We start from the raw sequence: 9,540 nt of genomic DNA, 5'->3' as shown, positions 1-9,540 counted from the left end.
ACACTGAACTCTGTGGGGATATTGTGGCTCATATCATCATCAGGTTGTCAAAATAGCAATCAAAATAAGCAATGGACATTCACTTTTCTAAACTGCCATTTTTGGCCCAAAATCCTGAAAACGGTGTCAAAGCATCAGTATTTTGGGTTAGAAGCTAGACTGGGGAAACCCAGCCCGATCTGCCGGCGATTTGATTTCGCCCTGCAGCTCAGGCTGGAAACCTGTACATTGTTTTATCATGCTTCTGTTACAAATTTGCGGAGACCAATCACAAACCGGCTTATCCACCTGGCGCGCTATTGGCGGGTTTAACACAACGATGGATAGAGAAGCGATTGGTCTGATTGGTTGAAGGACTATCCGATTGGGTACAGAGTCATTTGAACTATGCCCGTTGATCACGCCTCTTGTGCAGTAGAAAATACAGAGCAGACTCCCCAGACCAATGTTCAATCTTAAAAGACTGAGCTTGGTCTGGTGATAGCCAGTCAAGTTAGAAGCTGTACTGTAACAAAATAGAAATTTGTGAATAAAAATTCATGTAGTTTCACATGCCAAATCACAATACTAGCGCTTAATTTACCAACTAAACCAACTTAATTTACAACTTTTACGGTCACAAAGCAAGTTTTAGTGAAATTCCTATTAATCTTTGTTAACAATCAAGTTAATTGTTTAAGAGATTCTTAAACGCTGATATTATTCATTCATAAATTAAACTATGAATACATTTTATCAAAGACGAATGTTCTAAAGGTTTTATACAAAATGAAAGGTACACTATGTAACTTGTTTTGATTAAACGAGAATCAACATTGGCTTTGCTTTTTGGAGATGGCAAGAACTGAGGGATTTGAAATGTTGTAAAAGCGGTGCAGATATGGCGTTTTTATTGCTCATTAGCGGAGTGAGGTATTTTATTGAACAGATAAATTGCTTTATATAGCTCTCTAACAGAGTTAAACACAGTTTTTGTAGCGCTGTGCTGGAATTTATTTTCAAAGAAGCACAGTGTCTATTAATAGGTATAGCTAGCTACGGTAACATCTTCAGCTAGTCAGCTTTGAGATCCTTTCCATCTAAACTGGTTATATCTCTTAAGCCTATATAGGGAATGTTTTATAAGAAGTAGGATATTCTCTCTCTTTTTTTTTTGAGAAAAAAACATATTCATCCGCACAGTCATGCAGAGCCAAAGCACGACCAAAAATATGTCCTTCCCATGTGGCAACCTCCCGCGGTCTGTCTTGAAGCCAACATGGAAGTGACTTAAACTGCAATTCATTGACTGGCCTCTAGAGACAGGCTCCAAAATTTAGTCAAATCTGTATCTCTCCATGTTAAAATGCCCAACTTTACAGAAGAAAAAAAACATGTTTACAGCCTGGTACAAAAAGTGGTTTTGGTCTATACAGCTAATTTTGCCCTTCATGACAACTGAGAGGGGGTGAATTGTTTTATAACTCATCCGTTTAAATTATATTGAGCCTTAAAGTTCTGCATAAATAAGTGCGTGGCCACTTGAGTGACAGGTGGATTGCCACTATGGTCGCGCTAGGCGGGCGTGGTTTCAGCAACCAGGCACCTCAGCTCCACCCACGTCCCGCCTCTTTGCCCATTTTCGGTTATCCAGGAGTGGCGCGTTGCCAAAATGACAACGGCCCACTTTAGGCTTAAAAAAGGCTCTTCAGAAACCTACTGGTGACATCACAGACACTACGCCCATATTTTTCACATAGTCTATGGTTCTTTTCTTAGTTTTTTCAACTGCTAGAGGGCCAAAAGTTACATAGTGTACCTCTTAAGTCAATCATTCAGAAGAAATAAAAATGTATTGCTTGATTTATATGTAGAATGTTAATATAATTACATCCAAATCTAATAATCCCATATTCAATTACAGGTCATTGTAGTTAGTAACATTTTGTTTGTAGTGTTTTGGCAGTTCAGGCAGTTTTGAGGGAGGCGTAAGCAATGTGCGACTGCTTTCCCTCATAAATCCAGTCAAGGCCTGAGACGCTGCCCTCTCTCCCCACCATTAACTTTCCACCCTCCCTTGCTCCATCCCTCCTTCATGAACGAGTGATCAATTAAAACCTTGTCCAGCCGGGACCGCACGTCAGCAGAAAACAGGTCTACTTTAGTCCCTCAACTACTTCACGATATGATAGACATTGCAATGCGCCATGTCACACTTGATAGACTTCATACAACATACTACAATTGCTGCAGGATATAGTATATTCAATCTCTCAAATGAGTTTTTGCTTCATTATGCTCATTTACAGGTACATAGTTTTGTTTATGGGGGTTTATGGGGTCTACTAGAATCCGTTTACATCATTTAATGTTCAAAAAAACTACAATTTCTGATTGGTCAGCTGGCCCTTAGTCTGTTGTGATTGTTTTTCCACTTAAAGGGCCCTATCATACACCCAGCGCAATGCGGCGCCAGATGTGACGCTAGTGTTTTTTGATAATTTCACATTATTTGAATAGCAAATGCACTCGCGCCCATCTGTTCGGCCATGGACGTGCTGGTCTGAAAATGATGTGTGTTTAGGCGCATTGTTGGCGCATTGCTATTTTGAGGCAACTGAAAACGACTGCGCCATTGACCAACTAAAATCAGTGGGGCAATATTTTTTTTGTTATTTAAAGAGCACATTAGTAATATCCACCTATAGGCGGGTCCACAACACGCGTACACTCTGCTTATTACACACAGGGTAATGAGTCGGTGATAATTGTCGGTGATAATTGGTGATAATTGGCTCCGGAGGTTTCCTGAGGCGCTGTAAACACTACTGTAACTACGCTAACTATGGCAGCAGCACACAAACATTTTTAAATATTAAAAATAAAAGGATTCCTCTCTGAAGAAGTGTTCAGGTTTTCCACTCGCAAATTTCGGTTTTCTGATTGGTTTATTGTATGTTACGCCAAAAACACACCCATTACTCATTAAGAGAATAGTGACAACACTTTTAGACCATGTGCCGGGTGCGCCAACCATTTTTCCCATCGTTAAACTAGCAAGAGTGGATGCGGACACGCCCTAAGTGCACTTGCGCTTTAAACCATGCGCTTAGATAAAATAGGGCCTAAAGTGTGTGTCGGAAATGTAACGCCCCTTACCATAATCGGTGATAATTGGCTCCGGAGGTTTCCTGAGGCGCTGTAAACACTACTGTAACTACGCTAACTATGGCATCAGTTTTGCCAAATCAGTTTGAACCAGAGTCCGAAGACTCAAGAAGAACAGTCCCAAACGACATGTGCAAGCACAACTTGTACCGAGGTGGACATGTCTCTTGGAAATGGCAACAACACACTACTAACGCAACTCAACCAGGCCTCGCCCCCCTTTTTTTGCATATGCCATGGGCAGGAATTATTTAAATGGGGAATATTGTGATGTGTACGTTTTCAGTAGAAAACTGAAGACTGCAATTGAGGCGTTTGAAGGAGTTCAGAAACAGTGCTTACTGATACTTTGGAGTGACTTTGCAGACCTTTTTCATGCTCAAACAGCAACATTACACACTAAATAAAGTTGATTCTTTCAAAATGACTGTACAGGCAGAGTCCTACTCGTCTCTCATTCTGCATCTGTGCCGTCATATTGCCCACTCTTATTTTCAGCTCTGTCATTTTCCTTAAGCAACAGCCAGCCATGAAATGACGAAGCACAGACTGCATATTATTAAAGAATACTTTATTCAAAGATGGGAAATTATTTGTATCTGCATCTGAGAGAGAGAGAGAGAGACAGAGAGAGAGAGAGAGACAGAGAGAGAGACAGAGAGAGAGAGAGAGAGAGAGAGACAGAGAGAGAGAGACAGAGAGAGAGAGAGAGACAGAGAGAGAGACAGAGACAGAGAGAGAGACAGAGACAGAGACAGAGAGAGAGAGAGACAGAGAGAGAGAGAGAGAGAGAGAGAGAGATTTGAAAGTAATTTGCTTGGTCCCCCATTAAGATGAGATGGCTGGCATTTCATAAGAGCACAGCGAGCAGCAGCAATCTTTTGGCAGCATATTTTTTGGATGAACTTTAATACCATAACAACCACTAATTGCTATAATGACTTTAGCAATAAAGTAGTACTTGCAATGAGAACCACAACTGTTTGTAAGGACCACATATGTGCTGTCACCAGAAATGTTTTGCAGGAAACAGAAAAAAAAAGAAAAAAAAAAGGGTTTCCCATCTGATATATCATAAAAATTTACCTGAAAGATGTACGGGCCCCAGAGGCAGATTTAGAACAGTATACAGTCCATTCAGTGCAAAAACGACAATATGCTTCAGTCATTACTTCACCTTCACTGTGAATTGTTCATCTGCAACTCTATTTCTATATTTCTGTAAATTTCCTAGCCGAACAAGTCACATAACAAGACTCAAATTCAACAACACAATAGCCATGTTTTCTATCAAACTCAACTACAGCCACTCAACCTTCAAAGGAAAAGTCTACTTTATGTACAACTTGGTGAGGTATGCATGTCATTTCTACTCCACCAGCATCACCAGACGCAATTTCCCTGAACACGTACCTCATCTAAAACCGCTTTCAAATGTATAGTAGCAATCAAAATGACTCTCGCCTCACAGTTAAAACAGCCAATCACTTTTTAGAGGCATCTCCTGTTTGATTACTCTTAAATCTGAAATCTTGCAAGATTTGAGCTAGAGAAGCTCAATTTATTAAACCAGATTGAACATAATAGTGACCAAAATTGTTGTAGATTTTGGTCTTTCCCCATTTAATATGCGCTGTACAACATGGCCGCAGAGTGGACTAACTTTGGACTAATGTATTTGCTGAGCACTCCTAACTACCAAGACTGGCTTACTGGTATTGGTTTGGGGCAGGAGTACCTGTTTGCCCAAACAATGGCAGATGGGGGGGATTGTTCATGGGGTTCTTTTTATTTTCAGTTCTGTATGGTGCCGCAGAAATTACACCCAACAACTTTAAAGGAACAGTTCACCCAAAATGAAATTTATCCCATAATTTACTCGCCCTCAAGACGTCCTAGGTCTATAGGACTTTCTCCTTTCAGCCAAACACACTCAGTTATATTAGATCATATCCTGGCTCTTCCCAGCCTTGTAATGGCATTGAATAGTGTCCGAGTTCCAAAAAGTGCATCCATCCATCATAAAAATAATCCATATAACCCTTCTGAAGTAAAGCGATGGGTTTTGTAAAAAGAATATCCATATTTAAAACTTTATGAACTATAATCTCTGGCTTTCGTCAAAGGTCGTATGCACGTTGAGAGTCGAGTTTCAGTGGAAGGGTGACCTCTGACCCAAGGTAGGATGTAGCTCCTCTTCTCTTATATAGAAATCCTCCAACATTTTCCTTTAAGACATACCATTTTAGACTTCTAATTCGTGACCGGCGTTTTGTTTTACTCTATCCTCTGTGCTTCCGTGTTCGGCAATACTCACCTAAGCTTGTGCTACGCCTACGTCATACGTCAGGTCAGAGGTCACCCTTCCGCCAGAACTCGATTTTCTCATGAACACGCGTATGGCCGTTGCCGGAAGCCAGTGATTATACAAAACTCTGACACTATCCAAAACCATTAAAAAGTTGTGAAGAGCCAGGATATTATTTAATAGAACTCCAATTGTGTTGGCTGAAATAAAAAAGTCATATACACCTACACTCTAAAAAAAAAGGTTCTATATGGCACCAAAAATGGTTCTTCGTCGTAAAAGGAACCACTTTTGGTGCTATATAGCACCATATCTTAACATTTACTGTATATGGTAGCGGTGCTATATAGTACCTTAGTCAAAGAACCGGGGAAGAACCTCTGAAGAACCGCTGAAGAACCACTGAAGCACCAACATTTTTGGTGCCATATAGAACTTTTTTTTAGAGTGTAGGATGGTTTGAGGGTGAGTAAATTATGGGATCATTATTTTTGGGTGAACTATTCCTTAAAGTTGTAAATATAGTCAAAAATATTAACAAACCAACTGAAAGCTTTATATAGCTAATAGTAACATTCTGCCTTATCTTCATACAGCCATCAATTCTCCAAATTGCTTCCTTGGTGTTTAACCCCAATGCTTAACACCAACGAACAATTCAATTCCCCTATGCTGTCTGTTTTTGGATTGTGGACACGGGGAGAACATGCAAACCCCAGACAGAAAGGCCTCCTGGCTCAGTTGGGACTCGATCCGGGGAGCTTCTTGCTACGAGTCAACAGTGCTACCCCACTCAATCACCTTGCCCCATACAGTGCCCTCCAAAAGTTTGAAAACACCCCAAGGGACCATTCACAGAGATGAAATGTTTGCGTTTAAAACGTACATTCTATAGACATAATTTGTAAAAGTTGAAGTTTTAACTTGACACAGCATTCTAAAAATGCAGCACTCATGCGTGAGACACTGCAAAAGATGTGAGGCGTGAGAGCAAAGGTCAAACACATCCAGCACATTAATATGGAAAAGCAGTGCAGTGGACCGCAAAAACAGATTCTGTTTCACCAACCCCTAAGGTTCAAAGTGGGCAAAAACAGTATAAATCTTTCTCAATCCTTTCTTGGCATTAAAGCATTGTATTAACTTGCAATTATGTTTAAGACATGATGTCTGATTACTGGATTAAACAGGCCAAGGTTACTTTTTTGTTATTTACTATTATTATTATATTTTTGAAGATTATTAAGTCAGCACAACTTTACTGATTGACAGACCAATCGGAAAACAGGTTCAAAAACAGATCAAGTATGTTCTAAATTCATTGAAGGGGCTATATGTAAGATTTTTCATGTCAATGTGTGAAAACCTTGTAACGAAACTTTGAAAAAACTGTCAAAGCCTGTAGACTGATTTTTATGTAAAAGGCTCAGGGGAAATCCAAAGGATGTGATGGTTATGCGCTCTCCAGAGAACCTCTCATCCATTCAATGACACATTAAATTAATTCCGAAAGATCTATTCTGTACTGTAGTTTGAATTAATCCATTTTGTTTGACACATTGACATTATAGTCTCACATAGCCAGATCTATAGTGTATATAGTCTCAAATATACTTTATAATCAAAGTAGCATGTGTCATTTTTATTATCTCATCTGTCGACATGATGCCAGTGAATTGCAGAGCTTGTGCAAACATATCCACTTCGCTATGAACCGATGTTTTCTTAACTGCTGTTTTCTCACTGTTTTTGTTGTGTGCTTCTTTTGTTATTGAAAGGAAAGCACGCAGCACATATATATTCATCTAAACGTCACTCTCAGCAGCGTCGGTATGTTTGTTAACAGCGTATATATTCAAAGGTATTCCCAACTTCTGTTTGCTTCTTAGCAAAGGGCGAAAATCACGACTATATCGGGGCCTTGAAACACATTCAAGTGTTAACATGTGCACAAATGCGAGCATGAGCAATAAGTTGCTGGCTGCAGTTCCGTTAACGGCCAACGGTGTCGCTAATAACAAGGGTTTCTGAATTCTCCATAGAGCCTCTTTAATATATTATTTACTGATATGTCTTTAGAGTTTGTGTTGACTTGTATACATCCAAATGTCACACAATAGCTATGTTTACATGCTAGGGTGCGTCTAGATGTAAACACATCAATTGATCCGATTGGGCTTAACCCGAATTAAATTTTGACAGGAAAAAGCATGTTAAGGCATTAATCTGTTTTTCTCAATCAGACTGAAAAATATCTTCAACACTTGCGCAGTACCATGAATACATATGTTTACGTGCATTTTACGTTATACAAATGTGCGTATATTTACGTCTCATCTCATGTCTTACAAACTGGTCAGTTGATAAGACTGAATATTTACTAAATATTTGCTAAAGAACCTCTTATGACATAACCGCTTTCTTTTTAGCTATATCATCTAGACAAAAATGACAATTATATTTGCGGTAGCTCCAGTGACATTATCGCGGTGGCTTTCTCCGGTTCTGAACTCACCGGCATTCGCTCAAGTTTCGTTTTTAAAAAAACATGTAATGCACATGTAAATGAATTTGTGAATCATAATGTTTAGGAATCATATAAACACAACTTTTGGAATCTTAAATCTAAGGAGCCCCTAAAGGGAACTTTTCATACTTACGCATTACAGTTTCTGGTTTAGATATAGACGTTTTGCCTCATTGCTACAGATGATGGGAAGGAGAGTGTTTTCGAGCTTAATCTTAATCTTATTTTTCATAAGGTCGCAACATGATAGAAGAATTTGTTGATTTATTTTGAGATCACAAGATATTCCACAAGATTCAATTGAGAAACTAAGAGGATAAGGTAAATTGTGTTATAACAAGGCCAATTATAATTATCCACGAGTCTAATGTGTTCATGACATTCATATGCATTCACTGCAAATGTATTTAATAGCTGACCTTTCCTTTTAGACATGGTGTCATTGTCAATTATTACTGAAGACGACCTTTGAAAATCAGGTATGTCATCAGATATGAGGATTCATAAAAAAAAAATTTGAGCATGTAAACATACCTAATTAAAATCACAGAGATTTATGCTAATATTGCGCAAACCCCCATTTCACCCAAGACATTTTCCAAACATTTGTAGGACACTGTATGTGTAAGCAGGAACAAGAGAGCAAGAAAATATTGAACTTGTATACTTGTTTTTTTAAAGGTGCAGTAAGCGATTTCTTGTAAACGCTGTGTGATATTTGAAATCACCAAAACAAACACACCCCTACCCAAAAGGACCACACCCCTATCTTGATGTCTCCGCCCCCACATTCACGTACCCGCTGTGCAACACACGCAACGACTAGCGGAATCAGGGTATGATTTGTGTATGAGGGTATGATTTGTGTAAATATAATAATTTTATATTACTCTACTCCTCCAATGGCAAAGTCAACCCTTCAATCCCAAATTACAAATGTGACAAGATTAAGGCGTTATAGCAATCACTAAAAGGGGAACCAATAGAAAACAACATTAGTAGTACGTTCTCTCACTTTTTGGACACACTTTGGGAGCCGACGGTGGAAATGGGCGGCTGAGGAGATTTAGATGTTCCAGGCTTATAACAATAATAATGCAAATGAACAAACAAGCGCAGATGACACACAAGTATATTCAAGCACAGCAAAACCAACACAGCAAAACCAACGTTACTCACGTATCAGGAAGAAATAAAGCAAGTTTGGCGTCCGTTTTCAGGCCTTCCCCCTCTTTAAGGTCTCTCCAGCACTGGAACGCTTCTCCGATATTAACGCAGGTCCTACCTCTTGCCTGATCGTAACCCTTCTTTTATAGTTACATTTCCCTGGCCTTTTCCTCTTTCTAAAGAAAATTTTACTAATGTCTGTCTTGTGCACTGAGCTCTCTGTCCTCCCCCATCATGTGTGTATATACGTCCCTTACTGCTGATTGGCGACAAAACACTCCAATCCTAGCCTGACAAGCCAGACCCACATCAAGATGTTGGGTCTGGGAACACACCATTGGCAGGGCTCAATCCGAGGGGCGGGATAAACGGTTGTCTTTCAAATTCCCGT

Source organism: Gobio gobio (assembly GCF_949357685.1).
Source record: "Gobio gobio genome assembly, chromosome: 11".
Taxonomy (NCBI): Eukaryota; Metazoa; Chordata; class Actinopteri; order Cypriniformes; family Gobionidae; genus Gobio; species Gobio gobio.
The sequence above is the reverse complement of the archived record's forward strand: the minus strand, read 5'-3'. Positions refer to the sequence as shown.